General features: G+C 38.0%; 1 non-coding gene across 1 annotated transcript; it reads right to left on the reverse strand.

The window, feature by feature from the left end:
• Nucleotides 1-236: 236 nt before the first annotated feature.
• On the reverse strand, nucleotides 237-354 carry LOC132651535 (U5 spliceosomal RNA). The gene has a single exon (XR_009589152.1). It is a non-coding gene; the product is annotated as a U5 spliceosomal RNA (small nuclear RNA).
• Between the last annotated feature and the right edge of the window lie 24836 nt (nucleotides 355-25190).

Below are 25190 nucleotides of genomic sequence, written 5' to 3' on the forward strand. Positions count from 1 at the left end.
TTTTTTTTTTTCTTTTTCTTCTTTTTAACAAATTAGTGGAAAAGTCAAACAATTTGTCCTGCATAATTTTTCATACTTTGCATTTGGTTGACAGCATTATCATGATATTTTAATTTTTTGTTGCTATTGTTCAGGTATAGTCAGGGTAACAGATCTGGAGGCTATTTACAGCTCCCATGAAAACTGGGCACACACCAGGCCATCACATACAAAGGCTACATAAATTCTCTCTGAAGTCAGTTAGGAGGTAAACGGAGCAGGAGGAAAACTTGGATAATAGTCTTTATTGAATTTTTCATGGAAATCTTTAGTAAAAGGTGAAAGATTTATATGATCTGAAGAGAAACCAGAAATGAGTAGCCTTAGAGTTATGTGGTTTAAATACTATCAGTGATCTTTGGACTACAGGATATAGTCCTTAGTTGCCATTACCTGAGTAAGTTTACAATATTCTAGACTACAGAAACCTGGTAAAATGAGGTGGAACTAGAGCTATGAAATGAGTATTATTATTTGGTTTGCTAACTTTGGGAAGAGCAGCCCTTTCCCAGACTACAAGGCACTAAGATCTCCAAGAAACAGAAAAATGCTTAACAATGTCATGTTTTACTGAAAACAATTAATAAGCATGGTGTTATTGGGATATACATTTTGATACTGAAGTGATTAACATTATGTATTTGCAGTTATTTTGTCTTGAGTTTTTCCAAAAGCAATAAATATGCAATTGGATCCCCTCTCATAGTGTCAGGGTATTTACCATCTAGGCAGTACATTTTCAGGATCTTTTGTCCACAATATATCAAAGATAGCATTGTAAACGTAAAATAAAATGAATCAACAATAGCAATTGGGCAGAGCATAGAAGTGAAAACCATATATACAGAAAGTGAAATTTCCTCAGTCTTCCAAAGTCTCCATGTTGACATTTACCACTGTGCAGTTACTTGGATGGGAAATTAGAGTTTAATAAAAACCACACAAGTCTAAGTCTCCATCATCAATTTCTCTAAAGTAACCATTTAGTATCCCTTTCATATACACTGGCTTTTCAGTCCCGACACAGTGCGTCTCTTGTGGAAATTCCTAGTTTCGGGGTTCTAAGTGCATGACAGACAATAATAGAAGAATAAAAACCATTTCAGAGAAACTGAGTAACAGACTCAACTGTATATGGAAAATACTATGCACTTTGTTTTAATTACTACAGTGTTTGCTATTTCAAAATATTGGAAATATCTTAAATATCCACGAACTAAAGATTAAATAATAATCTGTGACACATATGCTCAGTGGGGTTTTAACAGCTGCTTTAAAATTTTAAATTCATCTATGAACTGAGAGTTACACATAAATGAATGAAGCAAATGAAAGGCTTTTACAGCTTTAAAAAAAACATTTATTTATGTTTATGTGGGAGGTTGACCATGCGCCTGCATAGTGTGTGTGCAGGTCAGAGGACAATTTTTAGGAGCTGTTTTTTTTCCTATCATGTGAACCCTGGGAGTTGAACTTGGGTTTTCAGGCTTGGCTTTTACCTAAGAAGCCATCTCATAAGCCCTGAAAGAATTTTTATAATGCACTGTCATTTCTGTAGGAAAAAAAAAAAAAAGGTTCCAAAAAACTGGAGGTGGGTGCTGAGGAGATAGCTCAGTGTTTTCTATGTAAGCATGAGAACCAGTGTTAACATCTCTAAAGTCTATGTGAATCCTCAGTGGTCTTGGTGGCCCAACAGTAATTCTAACCTTGGAAGACAGACACAGAGCAACCTAGCAAATAAATCTAGCCATATCAATGTGTTTGACTGACAGGTCCTGCCTCAATTAAAAAGATAAAAGAGTGTTTAAGGATGATTAATGGTGTCAACTTTGGGCCTTCACATGCTTATTCACACTCACACACATATGTAAAACATGCAGACAAACATGACTGTCACACACATAAGCAATGGAAAAAAAAAAAAACAAGAAAGTGGATGTGCTCACTTGTCCAAAAGTTAAAACAAACTACAAAGCAAAAATTAATATTCTTATTCTCCTTAGAGCTTGGCATAGACAGCATGAAAAGAAGTAGAGGTGAGATGAATATGTATTAGACTCAATCTTGCTGTTTGTACAAAGATGTTAAAAATAAAGAGGCAACACGGCTCACTCAATGGGTAAACACACTTTCAACTAAGTCCCCACACCTGACTTCAATCTCCTGGACTTACATCTTAAAAGGAGAAAACAAATTCCCAAAAGTTATCCTCTGCCCTCAACATGGAGATACACACACAAACACACACACACACACACACACACACACACACACACACACACACATGAAATGTAATAAACTGCTTTAAAGTAAAGGAGTCCAGAATAAACCCTGTGCTCTTATACTAAAATTAGAAGTAAAGTGTGCTGTGAATCTCAGCTTCTGCTTTGATACCCTTATCAGTAGAGTCTTTTAGAAGCCCTATGTAGTAGGGTCCTGTCCTGTTGCTTCTCTTCTCCTCCTTCTGATGTCTAACCCATTTGCCTTTCTGATTGAGGATTGATCATCTTATCCAGGGTCCTTCTTCTTGCTTAGCTTCTTTAGTGCAGGGAACCTTATGAAAGAAGGGGGATATAGAAAGACCTGGAGGGGAAAAAGGTGCTCCACAAGGAGAGCAACAGAACCAAAAAAATCTGGGTCTAGGGGTCTTTTCTGAGACTGATACTCCAACCAAGGATAATGCATGGAGTTAATCTAGTACCCCTGCACAGATGTAGCCCATGGCAGCTCAGTGTCCAAGTGGGTTCCCTATTAAAAGGAGCAGGGGCTGTCTCCGGCATGAACTCAGTGGCTGGCTTTTTGATCACTTCCCCTTGTGGGGTACAGCTTTACCAGGCCACAGAGGAAAGCAATACAGCCAGTCCTGATGAGTCGTGATAGGCAAAGATCAGATAGAAGAGAAGAAGGACCTCCCCCATCAGTAGGCTAAGGGAGTGGCATAGAGGGAGAAGAGGGAGGGAGTTTGAGAATGGGGTGAGATGAGGGAGGGGCTACAGCTGGAATAAAATAAATGAGAAAAAAGAAATGCAGTGTGAATGACAAAAGGAAACATACAAATATTTGTAGAGGACATGATCCAAGATGGCAGAGACCAGTGGGCACCATGTCTGAGGGGCAGAGGATCTGAAACATCGAAATTGGTGAGTGGAGAGGCAGCTGAAGCCAGAACATTGACATTGAGGCTTCCTGGGCTAAAGGGAACAACCTGTGAGCTAAGACCTTTTAGATCCAGGTCACCCATGGACTTCGCTGGAGACTGAGAGTGGAAAATATTCAGTTCCCCTGCACTTTCCCTTGTCCAGACTACCTCCTCAGCAGAGGCATTCCACAGTGCCTGCTGCTCCTAGAATAGAACTCCCTGTTTGGTATCTGAGACAGAGTAGGCGAGCTACCCAGTCCCTCAGTGGTGGGCTGCTGGCCGTATGGGCCACCCAGCTCCACTGGCCCACCCAGGTCCACGGACAGCTGTATGGGCTCCCCAGGGCCTCCCAGCAGGCATCTTTACTGGCATCCTTCCAGTTCTGTTGCTGTGGCTAAACTCACAATGGACCCCTATACCAGCCTCCAAGTTCTGTGACTGCAGCACCAGTGAACTGAGAGATTTCCTACAGTCACATTTGCCCCAGCAGGCCCAAAACTGAGAGTAGAGAACAGGGGGAACCCCTATGTTTTCTGATTAGACCTGCTAAAGAATGAGTGTTTCTTCAATTGAGTGCATGCAGAGCCCCACGGGGTCCCTCTAGGCTAGCAGCCAGACATCAGATCCCTCCCACCCACAGCCCCACTGTGGGCAACATAGAGGTTCTGGGGACAGGGTTCTCAACGTTGAAGCCCCTGTTCTGTGGGTCTACCAGTAGAGTCCAGGCGAACAACTCCTGGAACACAGACAGATCTGAATTCCAGAAGGACAGTATGTCAGGCCTGTAAGCCACAGAGGTATTCAAGGAATCTGCACATATGCATTGCGCCTGCAAACGGCACTAGCACCCGCAACCCCTCCTGCATCTGCACCCCCCCCCGCCACACATTCCAAGCATCTACACTCTCTAGCACCCTGTCCTTCAAGGCACACTTCCACCCACATGCACACTCTTGCTTGCCCGCATTTGTGCACCTGCACCTGTGATTCTTCCTCCCTTAGGTACAGCTGAAACACCAATGCACACTCTCAAACCAATGGACCTATCTCATCTTCCTGAAGAATACTCCAGACACCAGAGAAAGACGGACCCAGTCTGAAGTACAGACTCCAGGAACAAACAGTGAAGGTTATGGATAAGCAGATGGCCAGAGGTCTGCATAAGAGCATATCCAACAAAAATCAGGACTACATGGCATCACCAGCAAACCACAAAATCAATTAATACTCCAGTTCATCAGAAACACAGGAAAATCACTTTAAAGATATGCTTAACAGTTATAAAGAGAAAACGAATAAATCTCTCAAAGAAATAGCTACAGAAATGGCAGAAAATAAAGAGGAAACAAACAAAGGTCTCAAAGAAATATGGGCAATTACAGCCAAACAAATAGAGGCACAACTAGAGGAACAATTAGGGCCATATAGAGAGGAAATGAACAAAAAATAGAGGCCATCATAGAAAGCCAGAAATCCACATTCAAGCAGATAAAGGAAATGGTGCAAGGCATGAAAACAGAATTAGAATCAATAAACACAAACAGAGAAAACCCTGGAGCTGGAGAACTTAGAGAAAAGGAACCACAAAGATAAACACCACCAATAGAATACAAGAGATGGAAGAGAGATTCTCTGGAGCTGAAGCTATACTTGCAGAAATTGATACTTCTCTCAAAGAAAATCTAAAATTGTAGAAGTTCCAAACCATTTCCAAGAAATCAAGGACTCAGTGAAAAGACAAAATCTAAGAATAATAGGAATAGATGTAAAAAGAAATTCTAGGCTCAAAGATCCAGAAAATGTTTTCAAGAAAATCAAAGAAAATGTTCCCAATTTAAAGAAAGAGAAGTCCATAAATATGCAAGAACTTACAGAACACCAAATAGTCTAGACCAGAAAAGAAACTCTTCACGTCACATCATAGACAAAACACTAAATCTACAGAACAAAGAAAAATATTAAAAGCAACAAGGGAAATAGCAAAAAGCCTACACACACATGGAAACTGAACAACTTGATACTCAATGACAGCTGGGTTAGGGAAGAAATATAGAAACTAAAGACTTTCTAGAATTGAATGAAAATGAAGGCACAGCATACTAAACATATGGGACAGAATGGAAGCAGTGCTAAGAGGAAAATTCATAGCACTAAGCGCCTTCAAAAAAAATTTGAAAAATCTCACACAATCAACTTAATGGCTCACCTGAAAGCCCCAGGGGAAAAAAGAGGCACACACACCCAAAGGAGTAGACAGCTAGAAATAATCAAACTTGGGGCTGAAATCAATAAATTACAAATAAATAAAACAATTCAAAGAAACAATGAAACCAAAAGCTGGTTCTTTGAGAAAATCAACAAGGTAGACAAACCCTTAGCCAAAGCAACTAAAAGGCAGAGAGACACTATCCAAATCAACAAAATCATAAATGAAAAGAGGGGTAAGGGGGACATAACAACAGACATTGAGGAAATCCAAACAATCATTAGATCTTACTACAAAACTCCATATGCCACAAAATTTGAAAATCTAAATGAAATGGACATTTTTCTTGATAAATTCCAATTACCAAAATTAAATCAAGATCAGGTAAATAGACTGATTAGTCCTATATCCCGCAAGGAAATAGAAACGTTCATCAAAAGTCTCCCTTCCATAAAAAGCCCAGGACCAGATGATTTCAGTGCAGAATTCTAACAGACTTTCAAAGAAGAGCTAACTCCAGCTAGCTCTTTTCTTCAAACTATTCTACAAAATAGAAACAGAAGAAACATTACCAAACTCATTCTATGAAGCCACAGTCACCATGATACTTAAACCACACAAAGACCCAACAAAAAAAGAGGAATTCAGACCTATCTGTCTTATGAGCATTGATGCAAAAATACTCAATAAAATACTTGCAAACCAAATCCTAGAACACATAAAAGATATCACCCACCATAACCAAGTAGCCTTCAACCCAGACATGCAAGGGTGTTTCAGTATATGGAACTCCATCAATGTAATCCACCATATAAACAAACTGATGGAGAAAAACCACATGATCATCTCCTTAGATGCCAAAAATTTTTGACAAAATTCAACACCTATTCAGGTTTAAAGTCTTGGAGCGATTGGGACTACAAGGCACATACCTAAACATAGTAAACACAATGTACAGCAAGCCTATAGCCAACATCAAACTCAGTGAAGAGAAACTTAAATCAATCCCACTGAAATCAGGGACAAGGCAAGGCTGCCCACTCTCTCCATATCTCTTCAATATAGTACTTGAAATCCTAGCTAGAGTAATAAGACAACTAAAGGAGATCAAAGGATACAAATCAGAAAAGAAGAAGTCAAAGTATCACTATTTGCAGATGATACAATAGTCTACATGAGTGAAGCCAAAAATTCAACCAGAGAACTTCTTCAGTTGAAAAACACTTTCAGCAACGTGGCTGGATACAAAATTAACTAAAAAAAAAAAAAAAAAAAAAAAAAAAAAAAATCAGAAGCACTCATGTATACCAAAGACGAAAATACAAAAGGGCTGAGAAAAAAATTAGGGAAACAACACCATTCACATTAGCCACTAATAACATAAAGTACCTTGGTATGACTCTAACCAATCCAGTTTAAAAAAAACCTTCAAGTCTCTGAAGAAAGAAATTGAAGAAGATATGAGAAGATGGAAAGATCTCCTGTGTTCATAGATTTGTAGGATTAACATAGTGAAAATGGCCAAACTGCCGAAAGCAATCTACAGATTCAATGCTATTTCCATCCAAATACCAACACAATTCTTTACAGACCTTGAAATAAAAATTATTAACTTCAAATGGAAAAACAATACCCCCATAATTTCCAAAACAATCCTGTACAACAACAGAGCGTCTGGAGGTATCTGCATCCCTGATCTCAAGCTGTACTACAAAGCAATAGTAATAAAACTGCATGGTACTGACATATAAAAAGAATGGTGGATCAATGGAACAGAATAGAAGACCCAGAAATAAACCCACATGCCTACAGATACTTGATTTTTGATAAAGAAGCCAAAACCACACAATGGAAAAAAGCATCTTCAACGAATGTTGTTGGTCTAACTGGATGTCTACATGTAGAAAAATGCAAATAGATCCATATATATCACCCTGCACCAAACTAAATTCTAAACGGATCAAATACCTCAACATAAAAGCAGACACACTAAATCGGTTAGAAGAAAAAGTGGGGAAGAGCCTAGAACTCATCAGCACAGGAGACACTTCCTGAACAGAACACCAGTAGCACAGGCTCTAAGATCAACAATCAATAAATGGGACTTCATGAAACTGAAAAGCAAAGGACACCATCATCAAAACAAAGCGACTGCCTACAGACTGGGAAAGGATCTTCACCAACCCTATATCTTAAGAGGGCTAATATCCAGAATATATAAATAACTAAAGAAGTTAAAAATAAAGAAAAAACCTAAATAATCCAATTAAAAATGGGGCACAGAGCTAAACAGAGAATTCTCTGTAGAGGAATATCAAATGGCAGAGAAACACGTAAAGAAATGCTCAACATCCTTAGTCATCAGGGTAATGCAAATCAAAACAATCCTGAGATTTTACCTTACACCCCTAAGATCAATAACTCAAGTGACAATACATGCTACAGAAGATGTGGAGAAAGGGGAACTCTCCTCCATTGCTGATGAGAATATAAACTTGTACAACCAGTTTGCAAATCAATCTGGAGCATTCTCAGACAATTAGGAATATTGCTTCCTCAAGATCCAGCTATCCCACTCCTAGGCATATATCCAAAATAGGCTCAAGTAAACACCAAAGACATTTGCTCAACCATGTTCATAGCAGCTTTATTCGTAATAGCCATAATCTGGAAACTATCCATATTTCCCTAAGTGGAAAAATGGATACTGAAATTTAGCTACACTTTTGTAATGGAATACTTCTCAGCAATTAAAAACAAGGAAATCATGAAATTTGCAGGCAAATGGTGGGAACTAGAAAAGATCATGCTGAGTGAGGTATCCCAGAAGCAGAAAGATACACATGGCATATACTCACTTATAAGTGAGTATTAAACATATAATATAGGGTAAACATACCAAAATCTGTACACCTAAACCAGCTAAGTAGGAAGGAAAACCCTGAGTAATATGATCAATCCTCACTCAGAAAGAAAAACAGGATGGACATTGGAAGAAGGAGAAAACAGGAAAAAGGACAGGAGCCCACCACAAGGAGCTTCTGAAAGACACTACCCAGCAGTGTATCAAAGCAGATGCTGAGACTCACTACCAAACTTTGGGCAGAATTCAGGGAATCATATGAGAGAAGGTGGAGATTGTAAGATCTGGAAAGGACAGGAGCTCCACAAGGATAGCAGCAGAACCAAAATATCTGGGCACAGGGGTCTTTTCTGAGACTGATACTCCAACCAAGGACCATTCATGGATATAACCTAAAAACCCTGCTCAGATGTAGCCCATGCAGCTCAGTATCCAAGTGGGTTTTCTATTAAGGGAAGTAGGGACTGTCTCTGACATGAACTCAGTGGTTGGCTCTTTGATTAGCTCCCTCTGAGGGAGGTGCAGCCTTGCCAGACCATAGAGGAGGACAATGCAGCCACTTTGGATGAGACCCGATAAGCTAGGGTCAGATGGAATGGGAGGAGGACCTTCCCTAATAGTGGACTTGGAGATGGGCATGGGATGAGATGAGGGAGCGAGGGTAGGATTGGGAGGGAATGAGGGGGAGCTACAGCTGGAATACAAAGTGTAAAAACTGTAATTAATATAAAAATTTAATAAAAATAATTTGTAGAGAAAAGTATAATGACAAATAAGACATTTGCTCAGTTTCAAAGGGTCCGTCCACAAGAATATTATTAATTACAAGGATATAAGAGTAACTTCATAGGAATTTGACAGACATTTCTTTAACCAGGTGATTGAAGTTAAAGAAAGGCACTAATAATTAAATTTTTAGATATCATGTATTCCCAGAAATACACCAAGTAAGGCATACATATTTCTATGTTATGCTTTCCAGAAAACTACAATCTCAAAATAGGTATAAAAGATCACTTAAGACTAAAGCAATGAATAATACACACAATAGTTAATGAGGATACTTCAAGTGTAAGTTATGAGATAAATGAAAGACTCACAAACTATTCTAGGATAAAATACAATTCCAGATTTGGAGCCAGAGAAGACTGATCTCTGAATTCAAAGATGGCCTGATCTGCAGTGTGAGTTTCAGGCCAGATTGTCTATCAGCAAACTCTAGGAATCCTGTCTCTACTTAGGGCTGGGATTATAGGTACAATATACAGTTTTTATGTGGATACTAAGGAACTAAATTCAGATCCTCAGGCTCTCATTAAGGTCTTTACTGGCTGAGATGTCTCCCCAGCCTTGAATCATTTGCTTTTAATTCTTTGACTGTTTCATACATGTATATAAAAAATTTTGGCCATTTTCATCCCCCACCTTACCTTTTTTATCCCCTTTTCTCTCTCAGTGGAACACGTGCAAATCTTCACAGTCTACATCACTGAAGATGATGATACCTTTTCTGCCAGCAACAGTTAACTGGCAATAGTTCTGGGGGTGAGGGGAGAGGCTGAAGCATTGTGAATCGCTTTCTCATCAATGATGAAATATGGACAAGTTTAGTCTTCTGCAGATTTTATGCTACACCTGGTCAAAAGTCTCAAGCTAAGGAGGTCATAGGCCCTAGGGAGTTACCTAAAACTGTTCATACCCATAGATTAGTGTTGCCCTCAGCCCTAGACAGATACATTTTTGTATTGAGTGATTGCCAGCTAACACAGGGACTCAGAGCTAATCAAAGTGCTGAGAACAGGTAACTAACTGTTGAGTGTTTAGGACACAATAAGTCTCAAAAAAAAAAAAAAAGACAAGTTTAAGATTTCTTCGTTGGTCTCACTGTTGAGTTCTCACTAACCATTTAATAACTGCTGCAAAAAAAACCTTCACAAATTTGCCACTTTAGGTCCAGGAACCTCTACGTTGCTTCTGAAGTTCTCTAGTCTTCAAGTCATATATCTATTCCTGAAGCACAGAGTTTAGGATTTAAGAACATAGGTTTTGTTGATAGAAAGACCTAATTAGAATTCATTTTTCTGCCATCCCTTAGCAAGTGACCATGTTACTTTATTGATGAGCCTGAGACTCCTAATTTATAAAGTACAACACTTTTTTGTAACAAATAAATGAGAGAATCCATGTAGAATACTTGACATTGTGCATGGCACAGAACAATGACCCATACACAGGAAATATAATCAGCTTTGAATGCATTCTATGGTTTTCTTTTTTACCTTGTTGCTTTTGCCCGAACTATTCCCTCTTCCAAAAATGTCTTTACTTGTATAAATTTTGTTGTTTGAATCCAGTCCCCAGAGTCACTTTCTCAAGAATTCTTTCTTTTTATTCTATTGGGATATACTTTCTGTTTTAAATCTCCATTCACTTGCATTAGATACCCCCTGCACACCAATTTGTATATTCAAGCACTTCCTAGGGTTGCACTTGACCTGAGGAGGTACTCCGTAATTCTTGCCTGACTTAAATCATATAGTATCCAAACTGTATGTAATTTCCTGGAAGTTTTAGTAAGAATTCTTAGCATCTGAGCAATATTTCAACTGATTATGTGTCTCATTTCTACCAACAACCTCAACTCAATCTTTTAAACTATGGAGTGCTTAGCCATCCATGAGATATCTATATCATACCCCCAGTCTCTGAGGTTAAGTAATCATTGAGGAAGAGGAAAGAGGGCATAATGATTGGAAGATCCAGACGTTTCAGAGGAGTGATGCAAAACAGTGTTTCTGGATATGCAGGACCATTGCACACATGAACTTTGCCACATGCTCAAGTTGTGCTTAAGAACCAAAGAATAGATGAAGAAACTGTGGCACATTTATACAATGAAATACTACTCGACTATCAAAGACAAAGACATCATGAAATTTGAAGGCAAATGGATGGAACTGGAAAAGATAATCCTGAGTGAGGTAACCCAGACCTAGAAAGATGCACATGGAATATATTCACTTATAAGCAGATATTAGCCATGCAGTAGAGGTTAAACATACTACAATTCACAGACTCAAAGAAGCTAAGTAACAAGGAGGAGGGCCCAAGGGAGGGTGCTTGAGTCTCATTTAGAATAGGAAATAGAATAGACAGCAGAAGTGGTTGAAGAGACAGAACAGAATAAGAGAGAGAGAGTACAGAGGGAAACAAAGGTGAAGAAACAGAGTGGGGAGCAGATATGGGGAGAGCGGGAGTAAGGAGGACAGAGAGCTTGCAGAGAGAAGAGAAATTGTGTGTGGGCATTTCTAAGAAAAGCTGGAGACCTACAACAGTGTAGTCTCCATGGAAGATGGGGGGGTGACTTTAGCTCAGACTCCTAGTAGCAGGGGTAATGGAGATTGAAGAAGTGACCCTCTAACTAGCCAGGACTCTTACTGAAAGGAGGTGGAACACAAACCTACCCACAAAAAAAAATATTACCCTGACTACAAGATATTCAGGGATAAAGATAGAGCAGAGATGGCTGGAATGTCCAATCAATCCCTGGCCCAACCTGAGGCCCACCACGGGAGAGACTCAACCCATGACACTAAAAAGGACACTCTCCTATGCTTTCAGAAAGGAACCTAGCATAGCTGTCTTCTGAGAGGATCCACCCACTAAAAGACAGAAACAGATGCTGAGTAACACTGCCAACGTATTGGGTTAAGCACAGGGAGGCTTGTTGAAGAATTGCGGGAAGGATAGAAGGACACACAGAAACTTCACAAGAAGACCAACAGAACCAACTAACCTGGGCTCAAGGAGGCCTACAGAGACTGACATACCAATCAAGGACTATGAATAGACTGTATCTAGGCCTCCTACACATATACACCCGATGGGCAACTTGGTCTTCTTGTGGGTTTCCTAGTAAGGGGAGCAGGGGCTGTCTCTGACATGGACTCTGTTGCATGCTTTTTAAGCACTTCCCCCTGGTGGGGCTGCCTTGCCAGTCCACTGTGGAAAAGGATGTGCTCAGTCCTGATTCGATTTGAAGTGCTGAGGTAGGCTAGTTGGTCCCCATTTTCTTAACAGGTAGGGGGAGGGGGACGATGGAGGGCAGGAGGGCCCAGGGAAAAGAGGGAGGTGTGGACTACGATTGAGATGTAAAATGAACAACTAAATAAATAAAATTCAAAGCCTTTTTTTTTTAAAGATCAAAACAGTAAAAATTCCAACATGAATGTAGGATGGTCTTGTAAAGTTCCCTCCTGCACCTGAGAAATTATTGACAGTTAGTGACTACCCAGGGGTAGTAGTAGTGGTAAGTTTCCTTCAGAGATACAGCCATAGTTAGGTTGTTCACAGTCCAGTGAATGGCCCTACAATATGACATACCACAAGCCTCAACTGAACTCAGTACCTGAAAAGAAAAAGATACATGAGTTTGGAAAGAAGATGTGAAGCAAGCCAGGGACTACTTTGTAAAAAAAGACTAGGTAGATTTTATCAAAATACATTACATACATGTATGAAAATATTTAGTTAGTGATAAGATGCTTGTGCCTTCCACTCACAAAACTGGCAAATAAAACCTTTTCTTTGTAAGTTATCCATCTTCTTGTATTTTGTTATAGAATTGGAAAATTGATGGATACAATTATTTATTCTACACCAGTGTGTACTTGCTATGCAGTAAAATATGAGAAAATGCAACCATCATGCTGAAAGGGGAGGACAAAATATTTTCTCCAGCTCTGAGGAAATGTGTTATCAAATTCTCGATAAAAAACAAAAACAAAACACTTTAGGGCTACTTTCCCTTCACATTACTTACTTGAGTAATATATATATGCAAATATATATATTATATATATATATAAGTAATATATATATGCAAATGACTCAAGAAGGATTTTGTGGGTTGTGGAGAACCAAGCACATAGTTAAAATAAATCAAAGTAAGCAGGTTACCTTTAATATTTTGGTAGTGAGAGAAGCAATGCTCCATTATCATTTGAGTCACTCACAGACTTAAAAAGGGAAATGTGATCTGCCACAGTACAAAATATTGTCATACACTGGGGTATTCTCTGCTCATGGCAGTGAGAAAGACTTATTGTTCTCTTGAATAGAAACTACCTTACCTTCTTTATTCCCAACCTTTAATTTCTTCCCTTTTCTCTTTCCTGACAGAGACATTTCATGAATGCCTACAAGATACAGATCTCTGTACTGAGTGTTACGGGAAAAATGAAAACAGATAAAATGGTGCTCTCAGAAGCTTAGCCGAAAGATAGGACTATAGATAAGAGCAGAAATGAGCCACTTGAGGTTGCCGTCCTGGAGGTACCACCAGGTTGGTGGATCTGAAAAGGTAAAGAAATGCTCATGAGAGCTTTCTAGGGAAGTCAACCCACTCATATTTATTCTAATTTAAATGTTTAGCTAGTATAAGACACTAAGTTATAAGATCCCCCTTCGGCACCTCAAAAATAGTCTCCTATTCTTTCCTTTTGTCTGGGCATTTTGTCAGAAGGAGATTCTCATAGTTTAGTTCCTTTATAAGCTTGTCTGCCTTTTTTTCATATTGAAAAGTCTTCTGAGTGACCGTAGAAACTTTTACTATTAAATATGTAGACATAGGCTCTTTCTTATATGTCTTGCTTGGCAAATTCTGAATCCTGTTAAATGAAAATATGCATATTTTTTCTAAGTTTGGATAATTCTTCATCTCTATTTCTTCAAATAATTTGTTTCTCTCAACTTACCTATAGCTTTTTTGTAATTACCAAATGAACTTAACACTTCTTCCACCTTCAGTTTCTCTAGGTTTCTCTCTACATTTTCCAACTGTTTAATCCCTTCCTGTGCCATCTGGGAAATTTTTCAATCTTTTTTCCCTATTATTCATTAATTTACCTCCTTCATCAGTTTTTTTTTTGGTTTTTTTTGTTTTTTTTTTTTTTTTTTTTTTTTTTTTGCGAGTGTGTGAACATGCATGTGGAAGCCAGAGCCAATTCCTTCATAGCTCTCCAAGTTCCTTTTTGAGACAGTCTCTCACTGAACATGGAGTTTATTGATTCAAGTAGAACTGCTGGCCAACAAGTGCTGGGGACTTTCCTGTTTCCATCTCTCTACTGCTTAGGTTCCATATATGCCAATGAACTCAGCATTTTATGTGGGTTAGGGGGATCTAATTTAGGTCTTCATGCTGTGCAACAAGTAGTTTCCTTACTGAGCCAAGTTCTTTATTTTAGCTCATGTTTTCCTCGCTGGTATTCCTAGATGGTCTTCTTTATATCTGTTCGTACTTGCTCCACATTACTAACAAACACCCCTTAGCTATTCAATCCTAGTATATTTTATCTTCTATTATTATTTTCACCAATTCATCAATTATGTCTTATGTGTTCAAGAAGTTGCACTTCTGGTATCTCATTCAGAAAGTCATACTAATCACAAGATGAACTTTAAGCAAACTATTTGATAGTAAATTCTAGAGGTGCCACAGCAGTTTTTAGACTGAACAGACCACATTGGTTATAATCTTCTACCAGTTCCCTCATACTAATTTTAATGAGTCTACTCTTGCTTCATTAGGCTTAATATTTATAGTCATCCTTCCTAAGGTTTATTTACCCATCAATGATCAAATTTTATTTCTATTAAAGGGTCACCACATTACAGTAGTTGCCATGGTTACTCATGTCAAAGCCTAAACATCAGAGATTTGTAGGTTATTGCTCTTAAACTTGGAAATATGTTTCAAAACTGCTGAACAGAGCAGCATTGCTATATTTAAGGATAGCAAACAGAGGAGAAAAGATTGAATGGGATAAATGCTAAACAAAGTATATATTGCTATTTGCTTTTACTATGGCTGTGACATTTCCAAATTATGGTTAATAGGTGTAGGATTCTGAATAATTCAGCAGAGGCCATATGATTCATCACGGATCATAGAGTTTCTCCCTGTGATAGCTGTTGACAATCAGTAGTAGTAATAAAGGGATAGAAATTTGAATTCAATTTGGGTATGTATTAGCTAAGTAAAGCAGGTGCTAAGGAGGCTGAGCTTGACTGTAGTGGTCAGCTCTACGCTCCAGCTGCAACAATCACATAATAAACAGGAGCAATCACCTAACTCCTTAGGATTTAATTTATTTATAAAATTGAGGTAGAAATACAAATTTATCATCAAATTTTGAGACAATATATATCACTCCAAAAAAGCTTCTATATTTGATGGAGGAATCTGTTTTAGAGTAAACAATTCCCCAGTAAACAAATATATACTGAATATAGAGCATGCAATCTCATGAACATCTGGAAAAAAAAGAAAGTCTATATGTAAAAGGTGCTATCTGTAATTCACTCTGCAATAAAGCTTAGACTCTAAACAATAGTTATGTTAATCATGCCCTTAACTATGTGCTGCTTCAGGGCATTTTCACACCTTCACCAGCCTGTTTCAGTGTAGTTTTACCCATTAAATCTATAGACTCCAAATGCTAAATAATAGATTAATAGGCCTTAAGCGTTCCAATACCTCCATGAGCACATATACCCTCAACCTAATCTCTAGTAATCAGCCTTTGCATACTTCCCAATTCTCAGACTCTTTCTCTAATTCCCATTATTTTTCTCTCCTTGATTGGAGTTTCTGAGCTGCCTTTTATGCCAGAGGTTTATGATGTCATTGTGTCTACCCCCAGCTGTTCTTAATTTTCTATCAAACCAGTTCTCTTGAAGGACTCCCAGCAGGCCCAGAGATATAGCCTTCCCTTCTAAGTTGAAGATAAAAAGCTGAGGTGGAGGGGGAAAAGGGCAGTCCAGCAACCCTTAATGATTAATCCCAGCAAATAAAGTGCAGAGCCCTTTTAATAAACAGCACTCCTCGAAGAGGGTGTAGCCACTTAAATAAGTGTTGTTTTATAAAAATGAAATCCCAACCATTCTATTTTACCAATAAAGACTCAGGATCTAGATGCTGGGGTGAAAACCTGCTAGCTCAGAGAGGCAGAGAAAACACCCAGCTGACCTTCTTTTTCAGCCTAGGTCCAGATAAAGAAAACCTAAAAGGCCAACTAGCTCAAATGACAGCCTGGAATGAAAAGAAAAAAACAAAACAAAAACAATGAAACTGTTTTGAGCTAGCAAGCCTTTGGCCTTGTTGCTAGCTCAAAGCCCAAAAAGGCAGGGAGCTGAGTTGCTGAAGCTAAAACCAGAGCTTAAGCTAAAAGCACTTCTACATGCTGTCTTAAATACCCTTCAACTCAAAGTCTGTCCTACTCTTTAATCCCTGTCAGCTGGTTTCTTGCTCTGCTTCTTGACTTAGTGTTAAATTTATTAAATCCTCTGTACAAAAAACACTTGGATTAAAGGTGTGTGCTAGGGCTGGCTGAACCACACCATAGTCACCTGTTTACAATAAATAGAAAGTTCTTGGACTAAAGGTGTGTGATAAGGGTCAACCACACCAAACAAGAAACACAATTTTACAGCTCACGATTTTGGGGTTCACAATGGGCTAAAATATACTACAACAAATAAGGCTCAGGCTCTGATGAGGTGTGTGCTCTAGAAAGCTGTTATAGCAACAAGCATTTTACCCTCTAAGACGTAGACTATTTCTATTTGAGGCAGTTCTCTAAGACCAGCTCATCACACAAGTCCATCCTTGCTACTTGCTATCTGGCAGCTGATATGCTTACATACAACACAAGCCTTCATCCTCAAACCAACAGCTGTGCTACCCTGTCAATAAATAGTTATGCTGGAGATGTTACAGAAATTTAGCTCTCTCCTGTACAGATGTTCAGCGTTCTGGAGTGTTGCTGTAAAAAGCCCTTGACAACACCAGTTCAAATAACTCATAATTCTTATTGGAGTGTTATTCAAAAAATTGATATGCATGGTAAAAAAGAATGAATCTCTAAGGTGGAAACACTTACTGTTTCATGGCACCTAGATGGTTTCCATGAGCTAGCCACTCAGAAAAGTATTTCCAACTGTGGTAGCAGTAGAAAATTTCTACCAGCAGCCAGTTGAGAACTAATCCCTTTGTCTAAGGGTGATTCTGATGAAGGAGAGAATGACTTAAGAATAAATGAGTACTATGGAGACTCAGGAGCCAATACTAAATGGGTGAGTGAGTGGTGGTTCTTAGCCTTGGTTTCACATAAGAGGTATGTTGGAGGTAGATATTTTTAATTTTTTATATGGGTTAGAGTATTTTGCCTACCTTTACGTGAGTGCACTACTTGTATGCCTGGTGCCCATGGAGGTCAAAAGAAGGTATCAAATCCCCTGGAACTGTAGTTAAAGACTGTTGTAAGTAGCCAGGTCAGTGCTAGGATTTTAATTGAGGTCCTTTGCAAGAGCAGCCAGTGTTCTTCTTAACCCATGAGACATCTTTTCAGCCAAGACATAGGTTTTTCTAAAGTTTATTTTGAAATAATGTTTTTGTTTGTTTCTTTAGAAATGATAACTTAGTAATTTATTTCATCTTGAAATAATTTTAAAATTACGAAAAGCCACAAAAATATTATGCAGCTAAAACAACTATTTCATTTAGCATTCTTCATGTCACCCTTATACATAAGCATAGCAGGGTTATCAAAATCAGGAAATAAATACTGGGACAACACTTTTAACTAAACTATAAATTCTATTTGTATTTAATCAATTTTTCTATTAATATCCATTTTTTGTCAAGGATCAACTCAGGATACTAGACTTCCTTTAATCATCAACTCTTCTGTTCCTCACTAGTTTATGACAGTCCCTCTGTATTTCTATGGATGTCATGATTTTGATACATTATAAAGAGAATGGGTGCATTCTTATATATTCATTCAGTAATTTTTCTATTTATTAATTTAATTTTGTGGTGCTGGGAACAAGGATACAGCCTCATACATGTTAGCCAAGTGCTCTACCAGCGCAGCTAATTTGTATAATACACTTCACCAATTTTTCTAATGTCTTTCACCTGTTCCAGGAGTGCTTTATTTCCAGGAGCACTTTCTTTTTATTAAACATTTTTAAAGATTTATTTATTTATTACTTGTATAGCATTCTGCCTGCATGTGTGCCTGCTCACCAGAAGAGAGCACCAGATCTCACTATAGATGGCTATGAGCCACTATGTGGTTGATGGGAATTGAACTCTGGACCTTTGGAAGAACAGCCAGTATTCTTAACCTCTGAGCCATCTCTCCAGCCCCCCCCCATCCCCCAATGAGTGGTTTCGAAGTACTATATTGCATTGAGTTATATTCTTTGTTGCTTCTAATCTTTGGCAATTTACCAATATGTTCTTCTTTTAGCACAGCTTTGATAATTTTTTTTTCTGATCAAGTCTCGTTCGTTTATTGAAGGCAAAGCATACACTTATATAGAAAAGAATCACAAATAAATCTCCTCACAAAATCAGTATTTGCGTCATTTGGCAAGGTATCGGAGGATTCACTCAAGGCTACACAAAAATTATTATCCGGCTCCCAGGCTTGCACGGAACTTGCTATCTAGTTCTCAGGAACAGAACACCCCTCTCCCATGGACTGCTGAGGACAGTCATCCCCAAGAAACGGAACTTTAGATTAGACCCATACCTATCAAGGCCAGGAGGCAGAATTCCAAGTACCAAACTCCGAAGTTTTCCATGGCAGCAGCCTGTCATCTGATTTACAGAAAAATCCTAGCTGGCAGAGAAATAGAAACTATAAGCTTGGTTAGTAAAGAAAATGGCAATGACCTCTAAAATGGCTGAGCTAGAATCAAGCCAGAATAACCATGTCAGAAGCAGCTTCCCACAGTTGATAAATAATATCAGGCTCTTTTTAAAAATATTTTTTATCTTTTAATCTTTTTAAATATATCAATTTAGCCACAGCAGAATAATATGGATAAGTAAACTTAGAAGAGGAAGGCAAAGGTTCCTACGTAATAGGTGCCTCTTGCCAAAACAATGCTGCAGGGGTGAATTTGGTACAACAAATTAAATATTCAAGGGGTTTTTCATAATCTAAATAAGTAACAAATTGATCATCTACGGCCTGGTGAACGATTTTTAAAGCCTGGCACGCATTAGGAGTTAAAGCTTTGGGAGATGTTGGGGAGGCACTCCCTTTTAGAACATTAAATAAATGTTTAAGTGTTCCAGTGGTATGTTGTAAATAAGGCCTAAGCCAATTGATATCCCCTAACAGTTTGTTGAAAATTATTTAATTTATTTAAATTTTCTATTTTAATCTGAAAATTTTGATGTGTGATTTGAGCTCGATAAAATATAAATCCTAAATAAGAGTATGGATCAATTTTTTGCACTTTCTCAGGAGCTATTTGTAAACCATAATTTTGTAAACTCTCTTGCATACGGGCATAACAGAGCAACACTTGAGAGCCATCTGTACCAACAATCAAAATATCATCCATGTAATGGATATTATACATTTGCGGCCATTTTTTTCTAACTTTTTTTAAAAACTTGAGTTCCAAACTTTTTTTTAAAACTTTTATTAATTACACTTTATTCACTTTGTATCCCTTTTTCCAGACAAACCTGCTGAAAAAAGGCTCTCTTCCTACAGTAGTCTTGCAGGAAACTAAGGACTTGTTAAAACTTCACATTAAAAAAAAGTTGAAGGGGGGCTTATAAAGCAACAAGGATAATGCATACACCATATTGATTGTCAAAAACAATTCAAATAGGAAGAGAGTAGCATGATGTAATTAATCTTGAAGGAAAATAATTCATCATTGCATAATTTTTATCTAGTAAATTTATGCTTCTGGTAAAAGTTAATTAGTTTCTCAGGAAAAAAACTTGAGGGAAAATGAAAATAAACTTGGTCTGCTAGAAATATTAAAAGAAGGCCTTAATAAAAAAAGAAATATATTGAAAAAAAAACACTGCAAAATACAAATAAAGTTAGTACTAAGAAATATTAAAAACTGCATGTACCTTGTGTACGGTTGTGAATGCCTTTAATTTCTGCACTTGGGAGGCAGAAGCAGACAGATATCTATGAGATTGAGCTCAGTCTGGTCTACATAGTGAGTTCTAGGACCACTGTAGCTATGTAGTGAAACCCTGTCTCCCAAAAAGCTTATGGTTTTTAGTAAGACTTGTTATGTTCAAATCAACTTCCAGGCTTCTAGAGCTCCCATGGAAAACTGTCAATGAAGATACTGACCCATTAGTGGCTTAGAGGAAGTATTTTAGACTGGATTCCATTGCCTAAATCTATGACAGTATTGAGCCCACAATAAGTAAGCCCTGTGTTTTGAATAGAACCTCACAGTCTCCTCTCTATGGGAGTCTATAGTTCTGTCTCAGTGCCTACTACTCAAGTGTTGGCCCAGGTTTGCAGTGTGACTCAATAAAAGACATAGATTTTACCCATCTAAACTACTGAAGGTGCCATCTAAGCTGTAGGATGTTGCAGGATATTTGATTCCATTGTGAAGCCTTAGATTGTGAACTGTAAAAACCTGTTTATTTTTTGTAATCATTATCATGTTATTTAAATAATTCAATTTGTTCCTTATTTCTTACAAAGAAAACATTATTTGAAACAATGACAAAATTCCTCCAACAAGGCCACACCTCCTAAGAGTGTCACTCCCTTTGGGCCAAGCATTCAAACACATTAGTGTATGGGGCAAAACCTATTCAAACTACAAGTGGTAACATTAGGAGCATATTCTGGGTTAAAGATTTACATTGGTCTTTCTTTAGTTTTCCTTAAGAACACAAGCTAAATAACATTATGATGCGTACGTAGCGTTGCATGAGATAGGGAATCAACATGCAATTATACAGCATACCAAGCTCTTTGCTTTCCAGTACCACTTACAAACAAGTGCTGAGTATTGAAAAACAAGTAGCAACATCAACAATAAGAAATTACACATCAGATATATAATGGTCACCCATATGAATAATGCAGTATATGAGAGAAGTCAGGCATTGAAAATGACTAACAGACAAATGCATAGTAAGTTTATTGACGTCTTAAATAAACTGTCCTTTGTAGACATACAACCATATCATCACATAGACTCAAAAGCCAGGTAATTTTTCTTTAGGAAGGACATCTCAAGATTTGAGGGGATATACTGGAGTATGTGTGCATGTATAAAGTTTTGTTAATAAGGGATAGGGACTAACATATGAAAGATCCCACATTGGGTGCTGGCTTAAATGAGTTCTAGGAACTAAGAGGTGTTCATGATGGGTGAAGATAGAATATAAGTAACAGTGAATGTGAAATGAAGATGGAAAAGGTGACTGGAGCCAGCAAAATAAGAGCACAGAATCTGTACCAGTTTTTATGTTGATTTAATGAAAAAAAAATCACTGACATTTTAAGCAGGAATATAATCAGATCATATTTAAAGTTTTCTTCAATTCAGGGTACAAACATCTGAGCCTAGGTGTCCTAGGTTCAAGTGGGTAAAAAAATTGAAGTGTACCAGTGAAGAGCCTAATGTGGTTATGTGGGTGGGACCATATCAAGTCATATGGGCATAAGCAGAGATGAGTGAATGGATGGAGAGCGATTAATGGAGAATTCAAATGTTACCCTATCTTCAAGACTTGTACAATCAGATTAAAATAAAAAATAAGAAGAATCTACAATCATGTCAAATGCAACATAAAGATCAAATATGTTAATGAATTAAAATTTTCATTGGATTGAATAATTTAACTTATTAATTTACAAAAGTAGTTTAATATGGTAAATAGAATCTAAGATAGATTAAGATAGATGGAGAGGGAACAAAAACCAGCGTGGAAGTAATAAAAAAATCAAAACTATTTCTTATTGTGGTATAGTCCAGTCTTTTATCCTAGAGCTTTCTGTTCATTGTAAGCAGGTGATTATGGTGTTGTTCAGCCCTAGCACACACCTTTAATACAAGAACTTTCTGTAAACAAAATTAAATAAAGTTAATCCTAGGTCAAGAGATGGAGCAAGTTACCAACTGACAGTGAGTAAACAGAAAAAAGGAACACTGAGGAGGGAGTTATGTAAGACAGTGTATAGAAGGAGAAAGGGCTTTTTCCTTCTGGGACTTCAGCTGAGTAGGAAGATTAGCTGGGTGCTTTTTCTGCCTGTCTGAGCTAGCAGTCTTCCACCCTAGGTTCTGGCTCTTCAGTCTTTATTGGTAAAATCTAATGATTGGGATTTTTCTTTCTTTAAAAAAATAATGGAAGCCACTTCTCTGAGATTCTTCTGCTCCCATTTGCTTTACCCATCACCAGGTCAGGCTCTCAACAAATATCTCAGACTGTTTCAGGAAGCTTTATGTGCTGTGGATGCAATACTATTCACCTAAATTTTAGTAGTAGAATGCATAAAAGTTACCACTCTAGGACTCAATGTAACACATACTCCTCAAGGTATTTCTTTCTTTCTTAGAACATTTTAGCCTCTACCAACAGCTATACTTGCCATATAACAGGTTCTCATTCCAAGTTTACAGATTGAAAAAAATTACTCACTTTTGGCCTTCCTTTGTAGTTCAGATCTTAAATTCTCTCTTAACTTTTATTGATTCTGTTAATCATATCAGTAGAAGAGCTCCAGATTTCTCTTTCAAGCCCTTCCTAGAACCCAGATTTTATGATAATATCAAAGTAACTATACTTATAGTTATCAGAAGGTGAGACATAATCAAAATAGAATGTATATATATTGCACACAACTACCACAACCACCTACACATAAATACATTTATTTTTATAAAGAACTGGAGCTCTGGAATTTGAAGAATAAAATTTATTCTTTTTTCAGGCTGTTGTGTGACCAGTATAGGTTACTTAACATCTTCAAAACCAAGGTCTACTCTTCATCTTATTCAGTTGCAGGCAATAAGCTCACACTGTTATGGACCATATTTATTAGCATATTTATTTGGTTCTTGGCTATTTATTGGATTTGGCCAAATGGGTTTCTGGCAATTAACCAAAGATATGGAAGAGCTTTTCTGCTTGTTTCCTACTTGTGGAATCACTTCTGAATAGTTGGGTCTATCCCTTAAGCAATGACTGAGTCAAATCATAATTTTTATTTTATTTATTTTTATTTTTTAATTTTTAATTTTTGTTACAATTTATTCTGTATCCCAGCTGTAGCCCCCCTCCCTTGTCTCTTCCCAATTCCACCCTTCATCCCTCCTCTCCTCCCATGCCCCTTCCCCAGTCCACTGATAGGGGAGGTACTCCTCCCCTTCCATCTGACCCTAGCCTATCAAGTCTCATCAGGACTGGCTGCATTGTCTTCCTCTGTGGCCTGGTAAGGCTGCTCCCCCCCTCAAGGGGGAGGTGATCAAAGAACCAGCCACTAAGTTCGTATCAGAGACAGCCCCTATACCCCTTACTTGAGAACCCACTTGGAGACTCAGCTGCTATGGGCTACATCTTTGCAGGGCTTCTAGGTTATCTCCATGCATGGTCCTTGGTTGTAGTATCAGGCTCAGAGAAGACTCCTAGGCCCAGATTTCTTGGTTCTGTTGCTATCCTTGTGGAACTCCAGTTTCCTCCAGATCTTTCTATCTCCCCCTTCTTTCATAAGATTCCCTGCACTTTGCCAGAAGTTTGGCTATGAGTCTCAGCATCTGCTTTGATACCCTCCTGTTAGAGTCTTTCAGAAGCCCTCTGTGGTAGGCTCCTGTCTTGTTCCTTGTTTTCACCCTCTTCTGATGTCTATCCCATTTGCCTTTCTGAATGTGGATTGGACATATTACCCAGGGTCCTCCTCCTTGCTTAGCTTCTTTTGGTATGCAGATTTTATAATGAATATCCTAGATTATATGTCTAAAATCCACTTCTAAGTGAGTATATACCATGTGTGTCTTTCTGCTTCTGGGATACCTCACTCAGGATGATATCTTCTAGATTCCACCATTTGCTTGCAAATTTCATGATTTCCTTGTTTTTAATAGCTGAGTAGTATTACATTGTGTAAATGTGCCACAATTTCTGTATCCATTCCTCAAATGAATGACATCTGGGTTGTTTCCAGGTTCTGACTATTATGAATAAAGCTGCTACAAACATAATTGAACAAATGTCCTTGTAGTGTACTTGAGCGTATTTTGGATATATGTCTAGGAGTGGTATAGCTGGATCTTGAAGAAGCGCCAGATTGATATCCAAAGTGGTTGTACAAGTTTATATTCCCACCAGCAATGGAGGAATGTTCCCCTTTCTCCACATCCTGTCTATCATGTGTTGTAATTCAAATCATCTTAAAGCCAGTTGTTATGAAAAATCTTGCTTTCTAGACAGCCTTTTTGTATACTCTATATCTCACCATTTCTTTGATTTTATATTTGGAGTGGTAAAATAGCTTCAGTGTTGTAGCCATCCCATGCCTTGTAAAAAAACTGTTTGATATAAAATTCTTGACTAATATTGACCTATAAGGGCATCAGTGAGGAATTGGACCATGCTCTCAATGATATAACTTCCATGTAAATGTTAATGCACAGTGCCTGCTCACACCGTCATGCTTATGCTTGTGTGATGAACCCACTGTGGGTCCTTTCTCAGTTCATATTTCTCCATTTCCATTCTCTATTTTCCATTGTTGGCTCTCTTGCAAACAAACCTAGGATAGCCACAGTCTTTTTAGTACGGTACTAAGAAAGACCACATGGATTGAGTCCATGCAAACTATTACAGAATCCTTTTATTTCATAAATGTAGATCTAGTTTGTTTCTGCCATTGTAGAAAAGGCAGTAGACGCACGGCCTTGTGTAATAGAAGTAGCTTGGAAAACAATTTAAAATCTTGAGCTTGTGACTATGGTAGTGGATCTATACTGGAATATTTTACCAAAGTTAGACTAATAATTTATCAGAACTCTATTGATTAATGTTATAGTTCTGAACTTTGAAGTCTTAATACAACAGTAGCATAGTGACAGGATGAAATATG

Source organism: Meriones unguiculatus (genome assembly GCF_030254825.1).
Source record: "Meriones unguiculatus strain TT.TT164.6M chromosome X unlocalized genomic scaffold, Bangor_MerUng_6.1 ChrX_unordered_Scaffold_30, whole genome shotgun sequence".
Classification (NCBI taxonomy): Eukaryota; Metazoa; Chordata; class Mammalia; order Rodentia; family Muridae; genus Meriones; species Meriones unguiculatus.